At 40.5% G+C, this 13671-nt stretch overlaps 1 protein-coding gene across 7 annotated transcripts in view; it reads right to left on the bottom strand.

Moving 5' to 3' along the window:
• Positions 1-13671, bottom strand: part of SEPTIN11 (septin 11) — a 144687-nt gene that overhangs the window by 88709 nt on the left and 42307 nt on the right. The gene's annotated exons all lie outside the window — the stretch shown is intronic.

Raw genomic sequence — 13671 nt, 5'->3', positions numbered from 1 at the left:
GAGCCAAATAAGGAAGCTCACCCCGTTAAAGATGGTTTATGTACTTTTCTCCTTTCTACCTTACTGTACCAGAAATAACCCAATCCAGATCCAATCTGAGGCCTATCAAAGCTGTGATAACCCACTGATCAATCGTTATTTTTTTAAAGAGAATACATAAGGTAAATTTCCATTTCCTATTAATGTTATGGCTACATCAAGTTTAGCAGTTTCCTAACTGTAATAACATATAAACATTAATTGAGATCTAGATTACATGAATGTATTCTTTTTCAAGATGTGTCATTGCCAGAGTTAAATCAGGCATATTATAAAAGCTTTTCAAAATTTACAAACTTAATACATAAGAAAAAAAAGACAAGTTACTCATAGTAATCTTGTGCCCTCTTAGCTGAAAATACTTGCTTTGTTTCCCAATCAGGTCAGTCATTTTTAAAGCTTTAATAGTTTGTCTCTATAGCACAATGGATTTGACAAAACACCTCCCTAAATCTTCATCCTACATGGATTCAAATATTTCTTATTAAGTGGAGACAAGGCAGCTTGTTTCATGGGAGTAGTTTTTGCAAAAATGGCAAAAATTTTGATTCATGGTAACATTAACATGTAGGGTGTTATCCCGCTATTCACTGTTTCCACGAATCATGGAATAAAAGCAAATTGGACTAAGCTGCAGTGTAGATGATGAGATTAAACAGGCTCTTCCCTCTCTCCCAGGAATGTGGTTAACAAAAGACGAAAGGAACAAACAGGTCAGGCTCTATTGGAGACCTGACCACAAAAAAGGAACAGCGTCCTGTGGCAACTGTCAGCTTGCAGCTGTTCAGAATGCTGCTGAAATTTTTACTAGCTCTTTTTCTAAGGCATATTGTCTTTTTCCATCAATAGGACAGCTGAGCCAAGGCCTGGGAGCATTTCTGATGATACAAGATCCTTTTACCATCACAAATTCATTCCCCTTAAATTCTGAGATCCTAAGCAGAGTTCCAAATTTAGAATATACATATTCTGCACTATATCATAAGAAGAAAATCATTACTAGCTCCTAAATTCAACTGCAAATGCACAGTAACAACTCTTGTTTTATGTTGTGAAGGAAAAATGCACTTTTAAATATCACTGATGCAAGCATTATTTCCTTCAGTGTGTCCACACAACCAAAATGTGCTTGCTACGAGGGTTCCTTTTACAAACAAATACAGAAGACAAACAGGCATTTCCTATAATAATACCCACCAGTAACAGGCATAAATTCTCAGCCCAAAAGATAAAATTCATAAATGACCTCTTTATACTGTTAATTACAAAAACATTTCTTCCCAACAAAATTATCTTCAATACTGCAAATAGAAATAACATATTTGCTCTAAATTCAGCCATAAGTATCTGCTGTTTTAAAAAGTAAGTAGGAGTGACTTAGTGCTACAAGTTTAAACTCAGTGAACGAGTCAACCTGGCAAGTATGGTATGAAAGCAATGGGCCTCTCCACATGAGCTCAAATCAAGCTACCACTCTAGAATTACGTGTTTGGAGACTGGGCTAAAAGAAAAATGATCCCCAACTTGCTTCTCACCTTTTAAAGATCCTATGACCCTGTAACACTGCTGGCATTCAAGAAAATTCAATGATAAATACTGCCTATGAATAATGTTTAAATGACCCATGAATCCAAAGTTCAATATTTAAGCACAGGTAAGTGAGGTCTGGTACATACAGTAACTATTATATTTCTGGGCTGACTCTTGGCCTTTTATATGATACTAATGGTGATAAAATATTTCAAGCATGCAGCATATCACCCATCTATATACTCATTAACTATCTATCTTAAACCAAATCTCTTACCATCCATCCATATACTTCCAAGTTTTTTTTTAATTACAAACACATCTGAAGATCCCTGAGTATCTCTCCCTGATGCCATTTCCTCCTTCCACCAACTTAGCTGTTAAAACAAAATGAGATCTAACTGTGCCTGGGTTTTACTTCAAAATAATTTGTGAGGCTGAGGGGTGGGGAGAGGAAGTTAGAGAGAAGAAATAAGACTGGACTGGGTGATGGGATAGAAGGGTTCACTATACCATTCTCTCTACTCTAGTGTACGTTTGGAATTTTCCTTAATAAAAAGGTTTTCTAAAAAATGAGAGAAGAGAGAAATCAGGATTATAAATACTTCTCAACTATACCCCTAAGCTTCACTATCCCATATGGTAGCCACTAGCCGCATACGGCTACTTAAATTTAAATGCAAATTATTTAAACAAGATAAAAAATTTAATTCTATAGTTGTAGTAGCCACATTTCAAGTGTTGAATAGTCACAGAGGGCTAGTCACTGCCATACTGGGCAATGCAGTTAAACATTTCTATCATCACAGAAAGCTCTGACAGTGTTGTTCTGCAACCTTCAGGGTATCTGTGTTTGCTAAGAGGGTATAACCAATAATCAAAAAACTTGGCCTTAAGATAATCACCATTTATCTTGGGCAAGTCTGTGAGTCCTGGTCTATCAAATAGGGGCTGGAAGGGTTGTATCAGAAATAATATCTAGTCAAACTATCTCACAAAGTTATTGTGAAGATCAACTTTTACCCACTGAATCTAATCACAGAAAAATGTGTGGAATTCCACAACTTCAATTAGGACATTACTGTAATATGTGCATTGAGTTTAGCAGCAAAGCCAATAGGCAAATTACAACACTCCAAAAGTATATCTAAAGCAAAAAACAAAACAAAATAAAGAACAATACAAAAACCCCAAAACCTAAAAAAGTATTCCAGTTTTAGTTTGAGAAATGCAGAAATCACATATTTCGGCTTCAATTGGTGTAGCTTTCTCCTCTCACTCCCTTTTAAAATAGAAAACTAACTTTCTGCTCATTTTTCTAACACCAAAGACTTTCACTATTGGATTAAAAATTAGATCAAATTGCTGATGGAAGATTATCCAAGGAAAACTGGAATGAACTATTTAGGCTGGTCAAAGCACCCAAATGAATACAAAAGCCCAGGAAGGCTGACACCAAGACTGTGGTCCAAGCCTTCATCTACCATCTAATGAGATACATTCTCCTTCCCACACTGACTGAGTACATCTTTGAGTAACCTTTATCTCATGTGCATGTGCACATATCTCAAAGACAGAACTTAAAAGATCACTAAAATAACCTTGCCTTTCCAAAATGAGGTTATTTTGCTTTAGAAATCATATTTCCTTTTATTCTGGACTAAACTAAGAGAAACTAATGAAAAAGGCAATGTTTCTAGTGTCCATTCAACTCTGAAATCAGAAGAAAAAAAGAAAATTGATAACCATTTACATTAGGTGTAAAAGAAGTCAGTGTCAAATGAGTTAACTCTCCCAGAGACATTTACATTTCAACCCAGGACAAACCAATAATTATCAACCTTTTTTTGCCCATCTACCCATGTGTTAGAATATGGGGGTGGGAGAGCAGAAGTCTGGAGAACAGCTGTTCTGTCACCTACAAGAGTCCCTTTATCCAAGGCTATTAGGAGTAAGGGTTGGACAATAATTTTAAAAGGCATTTACAGACTGGGATTTTTAAAATAATAGTTATAAACATTTTATTTCACCTTAAAATATATAAACATGTATTCATTGACCAATTCTTTGACAAAGGGCCAAGGATTTTTTCCATCATGAAGAGTCAGAGGAATTTCAATTAGAGATGTTGCTCAAGCATAAATCCATAAACGTCATCTATGATTTCTTGTCTGTTTGTTTCAAATGGAGTCAGAATTCAAAGACATTTTCAATTCAATCTGAAGGCACTCTTTCTTTTTTTATTTAAGTATCACTGATATACAATCTTATGATGGTTTCAAATATACAACACAATGGTTCAACATTCATCCATATTATCAAGTCCTCATGCCCCCTATTGCAGTCACCGTCTATCAGCGTAGTAAGATGCTACAGGTATTACTTGTCTTCTCCATGCTGTACTGCCTTCCCTGTGACCTGACTATATTGTGGCTGAGAATTACAGTGCCCCTTAATCCCCTTCTCCTTCCCCACTCACCCTCCCCAGCACCTTCCCTTTGGTAACCAAATACTAGTCATTCTCGGAGTTTGAGTCTGCTGCTGTTTTGTTCCCTCAGTTTTGCTTTGTTTTTATACTCCACAAATGAGTGAAGTCATTCAGCACTTGTCTTTCTCCAGCAGGCAAACTCTTTTTAGATTCTTACAATTTGCCTTCAACCTTTTAGAATGATCTTAGCCATATTAAATCCATAGAGTTTTATTTTAGCAAAATTCACACATTTCCTAAATCTTTCTAAATCACCTAATTTAGAAGAAACTCTTTTTTTGCACTTGCATTTCACAGATTTATATACTATTAAATTAAATTATGCAATCATGATGATTATTACAACTGGCTTAAGCAGGTTTGGAAACAACGAACTGACCCAGAAGCACAGGTACAGAAATGCATGTGTACCCTAGAATAGAGTACTAGCCTATGAGCCAAAAGCATCTAGCATGCTGGGGGCAGTCAGTGTGCTTTGAAGAGGGAATGGAGTGCATATACTAATCTGGCAGAGACTTTGAATTTCCTTTGGTGTGCCCTTTTCATCCCGGCCTTAAGCCAAAAAAATAACTTTCAGATTGGTAGCCTAGGAAGAAAGAAAGTTAGGGTTTTCTTTCTAGCACTCCTCAAGCTACAGAATAAGAAGGGAAAAGAAGGGAAAGAAATGGGTCATACTCTTTATGAATGCTGAACAAAGTTCCCAAAGTTTACTATCTAAGAGAACAGGGAGAGTTGACAAGAGCCCCCCACAGGACTTCTGGATTCATGATGGCAACATGAGAGGTGAGATGGAGAACTCCTCCCAAAACCACAAATGGTACCAAAATATAGTTAATTAATACAACTAATCCTAAAACAGCAACAAAAAAGAAGGCTGAACAAAAAAGAAGGCTGAGCAAAAAAAAAAAGAGGTCTGCATACAAACCTCATGAACAGAGCAGACCTCACGAAACAGGGTAACATACCAAAGCCTTGATCCGGTGGGACCAGAGCCCTTCCCCAACCCCAGCTCACCGGCAGGAGGAAGAGAAATGGAGCGGGGAGGGGGTGGGGGCCTAGGACTGAGGAACACCCAGCCCTGGCAGTCTGCTTTGGGAGCAGAAACCTACATTGTGTGGTGTTCTGGACAATGGGGAGCTCAGACAGGTGGAATGCTTGAGAGACTGAGATTCCAGCCGATTGTGGAGGACGGGATCCACACCTGGCCACTCCAGGACAAGGGAAAGGCAGACAGTCTGAGAGGCTCCCTAGCAGCGAGAGGGCTGCTGAAGGGGTGGGGTTTGCACGGAGCTTGCTGTCTGGGGGTGGGGAAAGCTGGACCAGGTTGTCTGGGCGTGCTCTGTCCAGTTGGTTGGGAACTTTGAGGAGCTTCAGGTGCTCTATTCCCCTGACTGGCTGCTCAGCTCCAAGGCCCCCCACTGTGACATGCAGCCTGCTGCACCTTCCTCCTAGCCTGCCGGCACTGGTTCACAAACCAGCAGTCACTGCACTGGCATCAGGCCAGCCAGAGGGAGGCCCTGCCTACAACAGCTAGAGATGCCAAGCACAGAGGCTTACACCTGTGTGCTTGGCCCACTGGCTCTGACACCAGAGACAGGCACCACAGACGGGAATCAGGAAACAGATCTTTTCTCCCCCCAGACACCAGCTCCACTACCCTATGACCACCAACCTCACTCTAGGGGCTGAGCAGCTCCAGAGACTGGAGCTTCTGGACACTAGTGGGCACCACACAGAAATATGAAATGTCAAAAGAACATGGTTCAGACCAAAATCTCACAAACCCCAGAAAAGGGGTCAAATGAAACTGAATTCACCAATCTGCCTGAAAGAGAGTTCAAAATAAAAATCATAAACATGCTTATGAAGGTACAGAAAAATATTCAAGAACTCAGGAACGAATTTAAGTCGGAGATTCAATCATTAAGAAATTCCATACCTGAAATGAAACGTACAATGGAGGGATTTAAAAGCAGATTAGATGTAGTAGAAGAGACGGTAAATGGAATAGAAATTAGAGAAGATGAATACAAAGAAGCTGAGGCACAGAGAGAAAAAGAATCTCGAAGAATGAAAGAATATTGAGAAAACTGTGTGACCAATCCAAACGGAATAATATTCATATTATAGGAGTACCAGAAGAAGAGAGAGAGAAAAAAAGGGATAGAAAGTGTCATTGAGGGGGTAATTGCTGAAAACTTCCCATCTGGGGAAGGAGATAGTCTCTCAAGCCATGGAGATCCACAGATCTCCCAACACAAGGGACCCAAGGAAGACAACACCAAGACACCTAGTAACTAAAATGGCAAAGATCAAGGATAAGGACAGACTCTTAAAAGTAGCTAGAGAGAGAAAAAAGATCACATACAAGGGAAAACCTAACAAGCTATCATCAGACTTCTCAACAGAAACCTTACAGGCCAGAAGGGAGTGGCATGATATATTTAATGCAATGAAGCAGAAAGGCCTTGAACCAAGAATACTCTACCCAGTAAGGTTATCATTTAAATTCGAAGGAGGGATCAAACAATTTTCAGGTAAGAAAAAGTTGAGAGAATTTACCTCCCACAAACCACCTCTACAGTGCATTTTGGAGGGATTCCTATAGATTGGAAGTATTCCTAAGGCTAAATAGATGTCACCCAAGGGAAAGACAAAGAGTACAGAACATAATTCATAACATACAAAGAATGGAGGAGGATGAAAAAGGAGGAAAAAAAAAAAGATCCCCCCACAGAAGTTGAACATTATCTGAGTCTCAGACTTTTCTCCTTAACTTAAATTGTAGGCTTCTTATGAGCATGGGCTAGATATTTTACTTAGGTATTTCCAACAATGTAGAGAACACAACCAAAAACCAAAGGTCTTCAAGTATCTGGCTGATGATCCACCATCATGAATGAGGCTGCAAGTGGTTGAGACATGAGGTAGGAATTGTTAAGTAGAAAAGACAGGAGCAGCCGGAGAAGGCAAAGATAAGGTTCAAGGTCCCACTACAAGACGACAGAGGCTTTGCTGGGAGATAACTTTCTTGCCTATCAGGACAAGGCCCAACTGGTCCCAACCAGGTCCCAAGAAGAACCACCCCAAACACACCTCATCATAATCTCATTAAAATAAAATTGCAGTTCTGCTCACCACCCCCCACACCATGGACTTTTGTGTGTGCACTCTGGGAAAAGACTTTTGTGTGTGCACTCTTCATGTGCACCAAGAAGAATGGGTGTATGACTAGAACTGTCAATCAAGGGACCTCACCCTGTCAATGGGAGAGAAGCCTCCCAGCTAGGACATGATAAACAGACCCTCCCTTAAAAGTTTGTGCCTTTGTCTACCATGACTCTGGCCCACTCCCTCATTGGAGTGTATTCAAATAAAACTTTCACTCTGCTTTGCCACTGTGCCTCTGCCTTTCAATTGTTTGTTTCAGCAGGGACAAGAACCAAGGAGAACAAACTCAATCGGCAATGGAATGACCAACAAGCCTTGGTAACTCACCCTTAAATTCAAGCCTTATTCCAAGATTTTGAATCTTAGTTACAGGGAGATCCATTTGCCAAAAATAAATTTTAGTTCTGGTTTGGTTTGGTGGGAGAATGAGAAGGAATATAGTTTCAATATCTCCACACATGCAGTGTTGGCTGGAGCTCAGTGTTTGCTGACTTAACGAATGGGAAACAGGAAAAGCCTTTGAGCAATAAGAACACAAGTTCTTCCAGAAAGAAGATTTACCAATAAATATTTAGCAGTATCCCAAATTCTCAATATACCTAAGTGTGTATCATGTAAAGTCCTAAGAATTCTTATCACCCTTATCTTTGATTTGGTTATAAAATCCGATTTGACTCAGGTTCTCTTCCACACAGCTTAAAAAACAGCTTTGGAATAGCAGCTAGTGGCAAAAAAATCAATTATTAATCATTCAATGGCTGAAATCTTATCTTAATTAAATTTTCTGCCCTACTTCACAAAATACCTTGGAATTTTGGTTTTGAATGGGGCAAATTTGATTACCAACAACTAAAAGACTTCTTAGAGTACTCAGAGATAAAATTGTGTTTCAACTGTGGACAGTCCAACATTCCCCAGGGCAGAACTGATTAAGAGCTTGACTAAGGATTGGAAAAGGCTTTGAAAACAAAGAGGTAAAAATCATCAAATCACTTCATCAGGCTGAAGTACAGCCTTAGATTGTCCACCCACACAAAAAGTCAAACCCAACCTGAGAGCAAGAGAAGAGGTAACCAGTTTGGGAAGAGCTGGAGAATGAATCAGTTTGGTGTATGAAGTTTCCAAGGATCTCTACTGCTTTATCAGAGACTGCCCCTGGGCTAGGCTCATAAAAAGTAAAGGGATGATTTGAACAACTGTCCTAAGAACTCTCAGGCAGACACTTAATCTGGTCACTTACAATTGCTCAACATTTGTTAACTAAACATTGTTTCATGAATTATTGCCTGATTTTTTCCAAAATCTATGAAGACAGTGTAAGCTCAAGATTTCTTTTTCAAAACAGTTTTAAGCTGTGGTCCAAGTTCACAGTTCATGTACCAGAAAACATATTTCTCCCAGTCACTCTGTACCTAGTTTCTAGATAACAAAATACATAATTTACTTGAAATGGGTATGTTAAACAAGTTACAGAACAAAGTGCGCAACCAGAAATGAACATTTTCATCCTGGGACAGTGAGTGTGAGAGTTCATTCCAAGGAACTAGAAATAAAAAGCACTAAAAGTTTTAGGTGAGGTATCCAGTTTCTTTCTTTTCAGAGTTTAGTTTTTACAAAAAGTTTGAAGTTTGAACTCTAATAAATAGTAAAAACCTAGTCAAGTAAGTTTGTTCTAAGCATTACTTTAATGTCCGGCATTACTTAGCATGTTACAAAAGTAATATTCATCCTCCCTCATTTGCATAAGGTAAAAGAGTGATCCCAAATGTGTTTTCCCCTAGATTTCCCCAAATTGCAGGGGCCTAAGATGAGGGCTTGCATGCATGTGGCTATTTGGGGAAGAGATCAAAAGGAAAAGGAGTAGGGACTATGAACAGTATAATGGGAAGGATCGACAGCCACCTTAAGGGTTTACATATGGAGCTAATCTCCCCTGTAGGCTGATACTGTGGCTGGGACCCTCTGAGCAGCCATACAGACTGTGCCTCAGAATCATCCCATTTAGCAACAAAAGAGAGAAGTATAAATAATTCCACCTGCTTCCATCCTCCATCAATTAAGGCCCATGAAACTCCCTTGGACATTCATTACAAAGGTCAGAACAGCTAGAAAGAACACAAGCAGCTACAGGAGAGAAGCCTAAGCAGAAAGCTGCAGCTATGATGTCTACACCTGCCTGAAATTTGCAGCTAAAGCTGGAATGAAAAGGTGGACTGAGAGGATGTGGGCCAGCGTATGTCTTATGCAACTGACCCAAAGGATCAATTTTCACTCATTCAGATAAATGTTTATTAATGACTGGGCAGGTGGGGGCAGCAGTGCTCAACACAGTCTCTTCCCCTCAAATCTGGGAATTGAGGCTAAGAATGCACAATGTGGTCAAGGCTAGCAGAATCTGTTGCTTACGGTAATGGGGCGGTTTTTTTAAATGTTCACAGCTATATTTGATCATTCCTTTTTAAAAAAAAAGGAACTTGAAGAAAGTGTGTGTGGAGGGTTACTCCAGAACACAATGACATCGTGTTGCAGGCAATACTCCAGTAGGAATTCAAAGACCAAAAAGCCACCAAAACTTGGAATGGTTAAGGGGGACTTCATGGAGAGGGTATCTTGCACCTATACCTCAAAGGTCTGCTCTCACAAGAAAAACGTAATACTGCATTTCAGGCGTGCAAGAGGAAGGGGCAAATATTAAGTAGGAAGACTTGGGTGGGTGGGTTGGCAATTCTGGTTTGAGCCCAGTCATCGGTACAAAGCTGCTATTATTCCAGCATTCACATCTCTGAAGGGAGGGTGAATGTTTCAGGCCTCACTGCAAGCACTGTGTGCATGAACTCATTTAATCCAATGACTGAGGAAGGTACTGTTTTATTTTATGGATAAGGAATATGAGGTTCAAAGATAAGTAACTTGCCTAGGGCCATAAAGGTGGTTAAATGGCAGAGCTGACACCCTAAAACCCCAGCACTCTGGCTCCAGAACCCACATTCTTGACCAAAATGTGTTATACTACTGCCTCTCAGTGAGGGAAAACAAAGCAAGGGAAGAAGGTGCCATCTGATGCCTCTGTATTTGGGGACAGAAGGGCTGGGAAAGGACTGAACTGGAGGCATCCCAAGGAAAATAATTCTACCAAGCAGCTGGAAGTCCAAATGCCTTCAAAACCACTTCCCAGAGAGCATAGTCCCAGGGCTGGGGCCACCCGAGTAGCACAGAAGGTCACCACTCATCCCTCACTTGGTGCGGACACTGCTGGAAGCTCGTTGTGAGTGACTAACAGGAATGATCACTCTCTGCCTTCAATGCATTCTGGCTGTTTAACACAAACACACTACCTACACACTTACCGTTCTACCAAGTACAACTGGAATCCGAGTAGGACAGTGAGAAAAACCATACTGATGGGGAGACAATTTTTTAAAATAATAAAGACCCTTGCCTCTATTGGAGATTTCCTGAGTAGGAAGGGAAGGTGAACTCTCATCATTCAAAATATTGCCTGCCCCTCTCTACGGTAGGATTTAACTCCAATCCCACGGTCCTCTTAATCAAGTTTGGCCAAATGACTGGCAGAGCCACTCTGCAGAACGAATATCCATCTTTCCCCTGTTGCATTTAGGAGTGAGTGTTTGGAAGTTCCTGTGGAAGTGATACATCTAAGAGCTTGAATAGTCAGTTCAGGGTTCAGCATATCCCCTTTGCCTACTTTGATAGGATCCAATGCATATTTAATTTATTTTATGGACAACACTCAATGGTACTTGCAGTCTAAGGTGGGAAAGTCCTACCATTCTCCCACCCTCACCCCAAGTGCCTAAGAAAATAATTCCTAGTTCTACATCTTGACAAAGGTCTCAATACAGAAGAACAGAGAGAGGAGGGCCTATGCTGGAATGTGGTCACTGTCCCCTCCTCCTCCTCTTTTTGCTTCCTCAATTATGCTCTCTTGATCCTTCCCCAACTCCCCTCTACTCTGCTGAATCCTGAAGAAGTTGTGCTCTGCAGGTTTTCAGTGTCTTCCATCAACCAGTTCCAAGAATCTGAGATATACTTAGTTGAGGGACAGGGGTGGATAGGATATAAATATTTAAAGAGCTGTATAGTTAATATGCATATGCCTTAAAGGATGTACTGCATGATCTCTTCCCACCTGCCCAGCCTCACATCTGTCCACCACCCTGAACACTGATGTCGCACCTACACTGGATTTCCTTTAGAGGTTCTGCCTCACTTCCAGAGCTTTACACATGTTGCTCCCTTGGCTTGAAACACCTTTCCATCTCACTTTCCCTGCTAAGTCCTATTGCTTACTCATCCTTCAGAGCAATTTGATGACAACAGCCAGGACAACATCTCAAATACTCAATATAATCTCAGCACCTGCACAGAATGAGAAAGCAGATGGATTAGGAAGCCAAGAATGATTAATCATGTGTTAGTGTGCTGAGGGTTGCTTCGTTTTTCAATTTCTAACCTATCTATATTATTGTGATTCTATTTCTGTAAGAAAAAAAAAAAAACATAAGTTCTTCCCCAAGGACTGTTATTTAATTGTCAAAAATAAGCAGGTACAGTTTATGTTACATATACATTTTACCACAATTTTTTAAATGCAAAAGTTGGGGGACAGGAAGAAAGCTCCCTTGTCAGGTACCAAGATGTTTCTTTTGGAACATGAAGCCCTTTCTGCCTTTCCACCTCAGCCTTCCCCCTCCATCAACACATCACATTCCGTCCCACACGGGTCACAGTTCAGCAGGCAGACAGAACGCATCCTCACAGCTCAACTTCCTTTGACTTGACAAGGTGCTCACACTGGCATAGATCCTTAAAAAAGTGGCTCTAGTGCCTTGGCTCCGGTCTTGTCAAGGGACAGGCTCCTGATTTTTACCTCATGCCAGGCCTCAGATGATGCAAACTTGACATCAACAACAGAGCAAATTCTCCTAAGAAGCCTTATCACCTCAGCCCAAGGACTGTTTTTAGGTTCAACAGCGGCTTCACTGATAGGCTGCCAGCATCCTGAGTTGGTCAGGAGAGGTATTATTTCATGGGAAGGGAGTTTTCAGTCAATTTGAATTTAAAGAAAAAGATGGGCGGGCATGGAGGGACATCAATTATATTGTAAAGCAGGTTTCATAAGGAAAAAGGATATAGACCCGCTGAGTCTGTTTAAATAATGGTTCAGCTTCAATGACCCCAGTCGAGAGACAGTTGTAGCTAAAGCTATGAAAGACAGTTCCCAATAAGTAACAAAATCCAAGAGCGGCCCCTACTCCCCTCCCCCAAGTTTGAGGTCCTCTAAAGAGACACACAGGCACAGAAAACTGTAGCCTGCTCCACAGCAAGTCTACACCCCAAGATCCTCATCAGCTGTGGGGCATCATCACTGGGTATAAACACCGGGTCTTCCAGCAATCAATCAAAGTAGGCCATTCAAATCATCCTTTTCTTTGTCTGGACACAGACACAGAAGGGCCCCTTCAAAAGCACTAAGCATCTGCCTCTTCCATTAGGAGTGTCCCAGTAGTCAGAGAGGGTACACCCACACAGTTTGGTTTCTAAGGGACAGTTCATACAAGATGGGCTACACTTGCTGGCATACAGCTCGAAAAACTGATGAAAATGTACTAACACCCTAAGAGCTGTTACATCAGGATGGCAGAATATGGGTAGTTTTGTCCTTTCCTTGGGTCTTTTTTTCACTGTGATGTTGACATGTCCTTTTGTTTGTTTGCTGCTACTTCCAGGGTTTAAATATTTTTATTATTATTATATACATATATTTTAAATTAAAGTATCATTGATATCCATCTTATGAAGGTTTCACATGAACAACATTGTGGTTTCAATATTCACCCATATGATCAAGTCTCCTCTGCCCATTGTAGTCACTGCCCATCAGCATAGTAAGATGCTATAGAATCATTACTTGACATGTCATTTTTCAAGTAGATATTTAGAAGACAAAAAAATAACCTACAGCGTTCACAAGATTTAAACAGGAGGGATTACTGCACCTCAAACACTTCTTGCTTCTTTAATAACTGCCAGTAGAGCTTCAATGTGTATAATTTATATCACTGACTAAAGAGTTTTATTTCTAAAAGCCTCCCCCTAGATGACAGCACCTTTATCATTTAGATGGCATTCCCCTGGACCGTTAATTTTTCTATAGGTACAACAGCCACAGCCCTCTGTGGGGGACTATATCCTCAAGTCATAGGAATGACAACTTATAACAAGAGGAAATAATAGCATTTCAGTGTCAGTCCCCACCCCTCCTCCTGCCGAAGACAGGCTGTATCTTCAGGAACTGTTTGTAATGATCCTCAAGCAGATAAGATCCTTTACCAGAATCACAACTGTCGTTTCAGCAGTAAGCCCTTAATTCCCTTTCTCCCTAAATGGTTTACATACGCCACTGAATTCTGTCACTTTAA

Source organism: Manis pentadactyla, chromosome 5, assembly GCF_030020395.1.
Source record: "Manis pentadactyla isolate mManPen7 chromosome 5, mManPen7.hap1, whole genome shotgun sequence".
In the NCBI taxonomy this organism is placed as follows: Eukaryota; Metazoa; Chordata; class Mammalia; order Pholidota; family Manidae; genus Manis; species Manis pentadactyla.
Note: the sequence above shows the minus strand (reverse complement) of the source record. Positions and strands in the feature narration are given on the sequence as shown.